This window comes from Pyrus communis, chromosome 13 (assembly GCF_041283825.1).
Source record: "Pyrus communis isolate YQ-2024b chromosome 13, ASM4128382v1, whole genome shotgun sequence".
NCBI lineage: Eukaryota > Viridiplantae > Streptophyta > Magnoliopsida > Rosales > Rosaceae > Pyrus > Pyrus communis.
Window position 1 is genome coordinate 19951881 of NC_142577.1, and position 10497 is coordinate 19962377.

General features: G+C 38.1%; 1 long non-coding RNA gene and 1 pseudogene across 1 annotated transcript; both read left to right on the forward strand.

Annotated features, from left to right (window-relative positions):
* The first annotated feature begins 6513 nt into the window (after positions 1 to 6513).
* On the forward strand, positions 6514 to 8149 carry LOC148691911 (uncharacterized). The gene is made up of 3 exons (XR_015954818.1): positions 6514 to 6626; positions 7158 to 7224; positions 8066 to 8149. It is a non-coding gene; the product is annotated as an uncharacterized LOC148691911 (long non-coding RNA).
* Positions 8150 to 8556: 407 nt separating this feature from the next.
* On the forward strand, positions 8557 to 9459 carry LOC137736164 (acidic endochitinase-like; annotated as a pseudogene).
* The last annotated feature ends 1038 nt before the right edge of the window (positions 9460 to 10497 follow it).

Below are 10497 nucleotides of genomic sequence, written 5' to 3' on the forward strand. Positions count from 1 at the left end.
GGTACGTAGGCAGTGTAACGAGACGTTAGATGCAGCCATAAAATATTTGAGACAAAAGCCTTGCTTGGGAAATTGAGTAATGTGAAGGAAATTGGTAATGGCAAGTTTTAGTTTTATGAATTAGTTAGCTAAATTAGTGTTAATTGGGTCGTCATGGATAATTATCCCTGAAAATAAGTAGTTCGGGAGTAGGACGTTATTGATTGTACACTTCACACCGTATTGTTTATAATTGAGAATGTTACGACATGCTTGAGTATTAGATTGCATCATGGTATATCAATATGTATATTACTTGCATATAATTATTGGGAATGCTTTCAAGTGCAAAGGTGAACTCAGGACACCCAGGTAAGTTCAGGTGAGTTTATGGTACTAGTTGAATCGATTGCGTTATAGCATGACTACAGTTATGTGTTAGGCAACTTCGATACTGTCGTACTGGTTGCCATGAGTTGCACATGTTATATTGAGATGCATTGAGAGCTCATAAACCTGCACCCCGGTGTTAGTGCTCCCGCCCGTGGCTAGGGCACAGTCCTTCACGTGATGTTCACCTCCCGCACCTTACGCTCACCTTGGATTCAAGGTAGGTGCACAGTCCTGTCGTACAGACCACTTTAGGTGGTTCTGACTCGTAGGTGACCCACGATTATTCGTCCAGTCTTCACGTGATCGTAGCACTTGAGCGTATTTATTTACACCCAATCTTGTCGTACAGACCACTTTAGGTGGTTCCGACTCGTGTGCAGGTATACTTATTGAGCTATTGGCTAGCCAAGATTGATGAGATATGGATAAGTCGTACAGGTCACTATAGGTGACTCCGACTTATATGCTAGCCAGGATTGATGAGATATGGATAGGTCATACAGGTCACTATAGGTGACTCCGACTTATATGCTAGCCAGGATTGATGAGATATGGATAAGTCGTACAGGTCACTATAGGTGACTCCGACTTATATGCTAGCCATGATTGATGAGATATGGATAAGTTGTACATGTCATTTTAGATAACTCTGACTGATATATCACTTTGTATTGATTTAGTTCATTTGGCCTACTTATTAATGTATGGTGGATTTGATGGCAAACCGTGGTTTTGGTCATTTCTGAGTATGGTTTGGATATATGTATATATGTTGTACTGTCTTATGGAAAACGATACGGGTTTTACATTTAGGGGCATTACTTTTAGAGAGGTAATAACTTTGGGAAGCTTGGTTTTATTGCTTACTCACACCTTCTGTTTGGTGCCCTCCAGGTTTTAGCTACTGAGTTTGTATCGACAAGAATCTGTGGCGAATCTTAGTATTGATGGATATTTTTGAGGGTATGATTCTTACCCACACTACTGTACCTTACTTATGCTCTGACATCGCGTGTGAAATGGGTTCGCTCCCACTCGTAGCGCACTCTGGTACTTAGACACTTTTAGATTCAAATTTATTCACTTTTTATACACTATCACATTTTATGGCTTCATCACCTTCCAGGTGTCGGCCAGCACAGCTCAATTCAGGGTCCAAGTGGACTTTCTGGGTCGGGGTGTGTCACTACAAGTCAACAAATATTGTATTTTATGAACTAATAATTTCCAAGGACCAAGACTTTAAATTACTAAGTCATGAAGTCAATAGGAAACTTTAATTGTTGTATAATTAAAAATGTGGCTACGTTTTGGTCACCTGTTGAATTGCCTCTAATAGTTACTTGTAGGCCCACCTTTGTTTGCAGCGTGTTTGAGATGAAATGGAAAATGCATTGGAGAAGAAGAACCATTCGTTATTTTGTTGTACAAAGATTTCCACAAGTATTGAATAGTCTATTTTCAATTTTGTCCATTCATTTCGTATCATTCATGATTGAGTACTATTGAAAATTTTTCTCATTTTGCGGTATTCTTTTTTTATAATTTGGTTTTCAATCATGGCTTGAAAATCCCCCACGCAAATATACCATGTCATAGATTGTAAGTGACATTTATCGATTTTACCAAAGAAAGAATACGAAGCAACATGAGAAAGGGGCAAAGGAAAGAAATTTTGTTGCGCGTGGAAAATAAATGGAAAAAGTTCAAATTTATGTGGCTGCAAGATCTGTTTCTAACAAGATCTGTTTCTAATGGCTAATATTGTCGACACAGGTGTTATGAAAGTTTGCATGAGCATACACAAGTAAAGTTAATAGACTTTTTTTTTCTTTGAACCCAGTTAATAGACTTATTACATGTGAAAAGACTCTGTGATAGCACCAAATTTCAACCCACCTATAGAGGTAGGTTCAAAAAATCAAAAAAAAAAAAAAAAAAAAACCTAACCGAATGAAACCAAACCCACTCATACCCACTTGCACGGTTGAACGAAAAAAACTCGGGATATTGACTTTTCAAAACTAGACTTAACAGGGGCAAAGGCAATGCACTCTTGATTAATTGTGTTTCTGCCTCTTGATCTTGATTGTAGTTGTTTTTTAAGATGGGGGAATTATTGTGCTTTTGGCATTTTACTATTAATCATCATCCTACCTGTGAATATTTTTCACATAGGGATGCTAACATGACGATGAGGTGCACAGAGCACGAAATTGCAAGCCAACTGGAGAAGTAGAACCCGGAAATAATTAAGTAAGTCTACTTCTCGTACCATGTTTGAGACGAAATAACATCCAAATTTAGCTGAGATGACTAAGAACCCAAAGAAATTCGCCATCATGTAAAATCAATATGACTGTGAATACAAGTCCACCATACCTTGTAGCAGATATTTTTGCTCCTCAATTTTTTTCTCTTTAAATTTGCAGAGGCATTTTCTAGTCTATAAATCTGATGCAAATTTGTATTTTGAGATGTAAACTACTTCCACGTGCATGCTTTGGTTGTGCTCCAGCTTAGGCATTGAGTACTCTGTGAACCAAGTGTCACAAAATTTGGATGATCAAAATTCGAAAATGTTCTCTTGGTTATTGGGTGATCAAGAAATATATGGTCATTCACTATTGGATTTGATATTAATTAAGGAGAAAAAATGGATCTCATTTTAGGTTAACACAAACCACAAATCACCCATAATAACAAACGGATAATGCTAGAGAGACCAAATTTTTTAACCAAATTTATCAACCAAATGACATGATTGTTAATTATTAGTTAAGTATTGATTAACATGCTTATCTCTGATCAATGAAATGTCATTTGGTTTCAAATTTGGTTAAAATTTAAATAAAGTTACATTTACCACCTAGTTTTACCATCACTCTAATAGAGGTAAGGCCCGCCAACGCATATGAGTTCCATCTCTATTAGAGAGATGGTACAAAAGATGGTACAACTAAGTGGTAAAAATAGTGTTTTTGTTAAAAATTTGGTCTCCCTAACATTATCTATAACAAAAACAAATGAGAAATTTTAAGACTTGCTTTTATAAAAAGCAGACCTAAGCGTTTAATGAATATTTTTTATTCTTATAATACCCTCATTAAGGAAAACTGACCTTATTTATCATTCTACGTATATTTTCGACCTCAGAGAACAAAGAGCGCCACCACCTACCACTACAACGACTAATCTTATATCACCACCACCATTACCACCACCACAATTGTCACTACAACTGCTGCTACCTCTACACCCTAACCACCACACCCTATTATTGTCACAACCACCAAACCCCCACATTTGACTCTGCCATCACCGCCACTACCCCCACCACTGCTGTTGTTGCCACCAACCCCACAACTATGCCTATGCTTGTCATCATATACAATGACATCATTTTTTTCATTAAATTAACTTCCTCAAGATACTTTTCAATTCAAGAAAGTTCGTATTTATAATCAAAACCGTTCATATTATAAAATACTTTGTAAGGATTATATCTAAAAAAATTAATAAAATATGAAATCATTAAGTCATTCAACTATATAAAAACAAATGAGTAAAAACATTATGAACTGTCTATTTATTTGCCACAGTTGATTGACTAAATGATTTTATAGATTTTGTCCAACTTTATGCATGCACTACAAGTAAATCACACACATGCCAAAGGGCTAAGGCAAGCAACATTTAAAACAAGTAATAAATCCTGAGTATATAGATTTTATCCAACTTTATGCATGCACTACATGTCAACAAAGATTTGTATTTTCTCAACTAATAATTCCAAGGACCAAGACTTAAAATTACTAAGTCATGAAGTCAATACATTCCCACTTGAATTGTGTAAACTTTAATTTATGTATAAAGATGTGGCTGTGTTTTGGTCACCTATTGAATTGCCTCTGATGGTTACTTATAGGCCTACCTTTCTGTGTAGCATGTTTGAGATGAAATGACAGATGAGTTGGAGAAAGTGGTGGCAGATTGGATCTGGGAGTTTCTGAAAGTGGCGCCCCGGTTGGCCCAGATTGAAAGTGGTCCTCAGGGGATTTGGATCCTCTCCTGAGCTAATGGAGAAGATCCTCCTGACCAATCATCGTGGGCCGTTGCATAAAAATCCAACGGCTACAAACATGGGGGGTCCTTTTAAAGTTATAATGATTATAGCCGTTGGATTTTTATCCAACGGCCCACAATGATTGATCAGGAGGATCCCCTTCATTAATCCAAGGGCCAAAATGAATTGGTAAGTCGGATTCGAGTACCCCCCACCCCCCAATGTCTTGGGGTCCTGGGAAAGCATAGGAGTTGAGAAGAGTAAACATTTCTAACCAAAAACAAAAGAGATAAGAAAAAACCTATTCAAAACAAAATAAATTATTGAGCGTAGGGCCCATATTTATTATTTTCAAGTTTTATTTTTTAATTTTTTTAATTTTTTAATATTCATGTGGGGCCTATAGTGACACGTTACGCTTAGTTATTGTCTAAGTGGACATCATGTCATTGGTCAACGGTTGATTTAACATTAACTTAACAGATGTATGAAAGTATCCCTGAATTATGACTTCAAGTACCATTTTGGAATGAAAAAAAATTCAATGTACCAAATGTTAAAAACCAAAAAACTTGAGGGTTATAAACTAAGATTAAGTAATATAATATGTTTATTTATTTGCTACAGCTAATTAATTAAATGACCACATAAATTTTATCCAACTTTATGCATGCACTACAAGTCAACAAGTATTGTAGAGAAATGCCATGTAGACTTACCTTCATCCACAGTAGGCTCACTATATCACATGGAAACATTGAAATTAAGAAGCAACAGATTTATAGGAGAGTTGCCTTCATCCTTCAAGAATTGCATCACTAATTTGTTATTCAAGAATTCCACCAATTAAGAAGCAATGGTACCTAAATGTTGTTTTATTTTTTCTTTCTGAAAATGAGCGATATGCATGCATCTCTTTGTAAAGTCTCCCTTATTAATTTGGTTGTTTTTTTCAAAACTTAATTATGAGTGCTTGTTTATTTTTATCTTTAGCGTCTTTTGAGACAACAACGACTTCACTAGAAGAGCTTCCACATGCCATTATCTATACAAGTTTTCAAGTATTAGGTTGTCATATCAAGAACTTTACTATTAAATCTCCTTGGCAGATGATTTCTTAGTGTAAATTGTTTGTAAGAAATTTACTGCTACATTTACTTTATCAAGACCTTTCTGCAGTATAAGTTATGAACCATGATATTTACTAAATAAATTTAGTTAATTCTAAACTACATATGACTGTTTTGTTCGTCACAAATTTTAGTTCAAATGATTGGTTGCACTCATGTGCAAAATCCTGTCAAATTTACTAAAGGGTTAACTTTTATTTATTTATTTTTTTATCCAAGTAGTAATTTATATCTATGTCTAACAACGATGCCACGACATTTAACAAACTAATTACTATTTATTTCATCATAAATAATACATTGACAATCCTATATGCTTTTTGTACACAAATTACAGAAAATTTCATGAAAAATAATTGAAGATATATAGAGGTTGTGAAGGGTGAAAGTGGGGTGAGGAGAGAATTTAATAGAAAAATTAGTATATGGGCACACAAAGTGTGTGAAATTTTTTATTTTTGTTTTTAAAATTGAAGGAGAGATAAATGGGGAGAGAGTGAGAGAGTGAGAGTGTAACATCCCGTCCCGAAACTAACGAAACGTACATTGAAATTACAATTTTACCCCTAATCTATTCGTTTACGCTTAGTGTTGTGTTGTGTGGGTTGTGGGACCACACACAATCATACATTTTCTTTTCTCCCGGGATTCCCTCCCTCATTCCCTCACGCTGTCTCTTCTCTCTCTCTCTCTCTCTCTCTCTCTCTCTCTCTCTCCCCGAGCTCCATTTCCTCTTCTTCTTCATACAAACACACGGACTACACACAAACCTAATCAAACCTTCACCAATCGAGAAACTAAGACCACCATCGTGTTCGTGGAGCTGAGAGGAGTCCAGTGGTGCCAATTCCAGGTAAGAACTTTGACGTTTTCACGTCGTTTCGACGAGGTCCGATTTGAACACTGTTCATGCAAACCTAAACTAGCTTGTTTTTGCAATTTCTAAGCTTGTAGATGTGTTTGTGAGGTCCCAAGGAGCCTCGGAGTGGTTCGTTGGGTGAGTTTGGACGTCGGGATCGTCCTGTGCAAAGTTGGCCGAACTTGGATCGTTGTTGCAGGTGAGATTCCTTGATTTTTAGGCCTTAAAAGTAGTCCAACGTGATTCTACTAGTCCTAAGCTTCATTTTGGTATAAAGAACGTGAAATTTGGTTGAAAAACGAAGGAGAAAACAAAGTTTGAAAAATTCCCAGTTTTCCGGCGCCGTCGCCGGCGCCGGAGGCTCGCCGGAGAAGACAGGGGAATATTCCGTTAAGTCTAACGGAATATTCCTAACGGCAGTGACGGAATCTGGTTAGATTTAACGGAATATTCCGTCAAACTGACGGAATATTCCTGACGGCGTCTGTTGACACCGTCAGTGTGCAGTGCACGTGGCCGCGCGTGGGGGCGCGTAGGTCCGTGCCTGTTCTGGCGCGTGGGGGCGCGTGCGTGGTCCAAAAATTATTTTAAAAATATGGGTGTGATCCTGAGGTTGTGTAGATCACGTTGGTATATTCATTTGTCCAATTTGAGCAATGTATGAGAAGTTATTACGAGAAGTTGCTTAGGTGCTTTTAAATTAACGTTTTCGTAACTTTGTCGCGTTTAGGTGATTCGTTTTCCGAGGACGAGCGTTCACACTCGAGGCAGGGGGGCTACGACCCTTCTAATTATCAGTGAGTGGGCTTTTGTTTTCCGTATATACCTATATACATATTAATTCCCAGAAATTAAATAAAAAAGGTTATATGTATTATGCCATGCATCATTTGAATATTGTTTACGCATCATCGCATGTATTAGTAGTGGCATACATATATATATGTGTATTTGGTGCTGTGGACGCACAGGTAAGTGCCAGGTAAGCGGTATTCATGTTGTTATGCAATGGTAGTTTGAGATGTTTAGAGAGCTCATAATCTGCACCCCCGGTGTTAGTGCTCCTGCCCGAGGCCAGGGCACAGCCTTCACGTGTATGTTCACCAGCACCGCATGCTCGCCTTGGATCCAAGATAGGTGCAAGCCTGTCGTACAGACCACATTAGGTGGTTCCGACTTGTAGGTGACCCGCGATTTATCGCACAGCTTCACGTGATCGTAGCACTAAAGCATACATATATATATTACACCCAGCCTGTCGTACAGACCACGTTAGGTGGTTCCGACTTGTGTGCAGATTCAGTTATTGAGTTGAGAGTGGAGCTCTAGATGCAGCCGTACAGGTCACGTTAGGTGACTCCCGGCTGCCAGATTATATGTTGTTGATGTGATTTACGCTTGAGCATTTATATTTGATTATGAGATTCTGTTGTGGCATATTCTCAAGCATGAATGGCATATTGTGAGCATGAATGGCATATGGTGGAGCATGATTGACATATCTATACATACGTATATATGTTCATTTTCTGGAAAGTATACAGGTTTTACGGCGAGGGGTTAGAATGTATTTTGCTAAAGAGTTTTCAAAGAACTTTGTTTTTGCCCACTCACGCTTTTGTTTTTGCGCCCCTCCAGGTTCTAGTGGTCTAGCAAGTTCGGTGGTTTATCCCAGAGGGCGTCCCGGCATTTCTGACAGACACTCACCATTGTAGGGTCACCTTCGGGTGTATTTATGTCGTATCTTTTCCTTTTGGACTGTTGTAGACTTGCTCTGAGTTCTGTCTCACATACACTAGTACTTTGTATGCTAGTTAGTTTTTAATTATTAGTACTTTTATATTACTACCTTCTCATTAGCTTCCGCACGCGCACATGGCTACGTCACCTTCGTGTGACGGCCAGCACGCCCTGATCTCGGTCGGGGTGTGTCAGAGAGAGTGAGAGAGGTTCAATTTTTAATTTTTTTAATTAAAGGTGTTAAAATCACATATAGGTGAGACTTAAACAAAAAACAACAAAATTTTGTTTTGTGAAATTACGTATGTAAACACACCAGTAAATATTAAATAAACTGACACCAAACGAACCCCTGGAACCAACAAACTCATTAGCAATTTAGCATTACTATGGCTTCCCTGTTTACCGAGTCTTGGTCTAAAGTTGTCATTATCTTCCTACTGATTCTCCCATTTTTGGTTTCAAGATCGTGCGCCGGGCGCATTGTGGTTTACTGGGTCCAAAATGGAGGGAGGGCGCACTAACAGCAACATGTAACACAGGAAGATACCGGATTGTAAACATAGCATTCCTCTCACAGTTTGGCAATGGCCAAACCCCTCAAATCAACTTAGCCGGCCACTGTGATCCGGCGTCTAACGGCTGTCAAAAAGTGAGCACCGGCATCAGAAACTGCCAGAACCAAGGCATTAAGGTCCTGCTTTCGATTGGTGGCAGCTTGGGGAGTTACACGCTATCATCTGCAGATGATGCTAGAGGTGTAGCGGACTACATATGGAATAACTTCTTAGGGGGGCAATCAAACTCGAGGCCTCTAGGAGACGCCGTATTGGATGGCGTGGACTTCGATATCGAGAGAGGTGAGATTCACTAAGCTGCACTTGCTAGGAGGCTGTCTGAGTATAGCCAGAGAGGCAGAAAAGTGTCCTTAAGTGCAGCACCGCAATGTCCGTTTCCTGACCAGAAACTCAATGGTGCACTAACCACTGGCCTATTTGACTATGTTTGGGTTCAATTCTACAATAATCCAGTGTGAATTCACCTCTAGCAATCCAGATGCCTTCAAGAACTCATGGAACAAATGGACCTCCTCAATACAAGCTGATCGGTTCTTCGTGGGCCTCCCTGCTGCGTGGGCTGCTGCTGGCTCTGGCTACGTGCCTTCAAATGATCTGATAAACCAAGTTTTGCCTTTTGTTAAGAAATCTGCGAAGTATGGAGGTGTCATGTTGTATGATAAGTTCAATGATGACAAGAGTGGCTATGGTTCAAAGATTCAAGGGAGCGTGTGATTTAAGCCCCAACTAAAAAATGGCTTAAAAAGTAAGTAAAATAGATAAGTCGTGCTTTTTCATCAGTTTATCGTTTCCTTTGATAATAAAGTGAATGCTTTACACACACACACACACACAGAGGCTGTTCAAATCTTTAAGTTTATGATGTCTAATAAATTCTTATCTATGTTGAAATCCCAAGTTTATAATTCAAATTTTATGAATTAGAAATTCAAGAGCTAGTAAGGAAAACTGTACATGGCAAAATTGCCGGGATCACATTTGACACATGCATTCAAGATAACTTATACTTATGGGAGGGGAATCAGTAATCCAATGTATTGTATAAATGTAGAGGCTCAGAATCCGCTTTATTTATTTATTTATTTTTATTTATTTATCAATGGTTAGGTGGGGTTTTGATAGAGTAAGGAGAAAGAGGGTGGAGGAGCTTCGAACCTAAGTGAGAAGGGTCACACGAGTGCTTACTTTTCACTATAACACTAATCCTCATTGTCTTGCTGTTCTTTTTGAAATGCCATATTATGAATCCAAATAGGAATCTGTAACGTAAATCCAACAACTTTATATGTGAAACTTGACAAAACATGATTAGAAATCTATTGTTGCCTAAATTTAAAGATTTTTTTGGCTTAAATGTTCTAAAAAAACTAAGAAAATGTCGACAAAATAAGCACAAAAATTTCTAATGAAAATAAAGTTTTGTCACTTAGTACAATAATCTAGTCGTATTTCTCTTCACTTGTAAGAGAAACCTCCCACTCAAAATAGAGTTTTTCCACTTAATATTACGGTCTTGTTGTATATAACAATTGAAGACCAAGATGCTAACTATCCCTAATCATGTACAACTGTGACCGATATTAGCGTGAGACCGTTAGCAAGGGCCTCTTTAAGTTGTGCATCATTTCTGAATAATTATCTCCTTTTGAGTTTTGAGTATGGTCTCCTTGGAGTGTTGTTTAATTGTGTCCTGCACTTACTTGAAGCAGATGAAAGATTAGGACGAAAATCACACACATGCCAAAGGGCTAA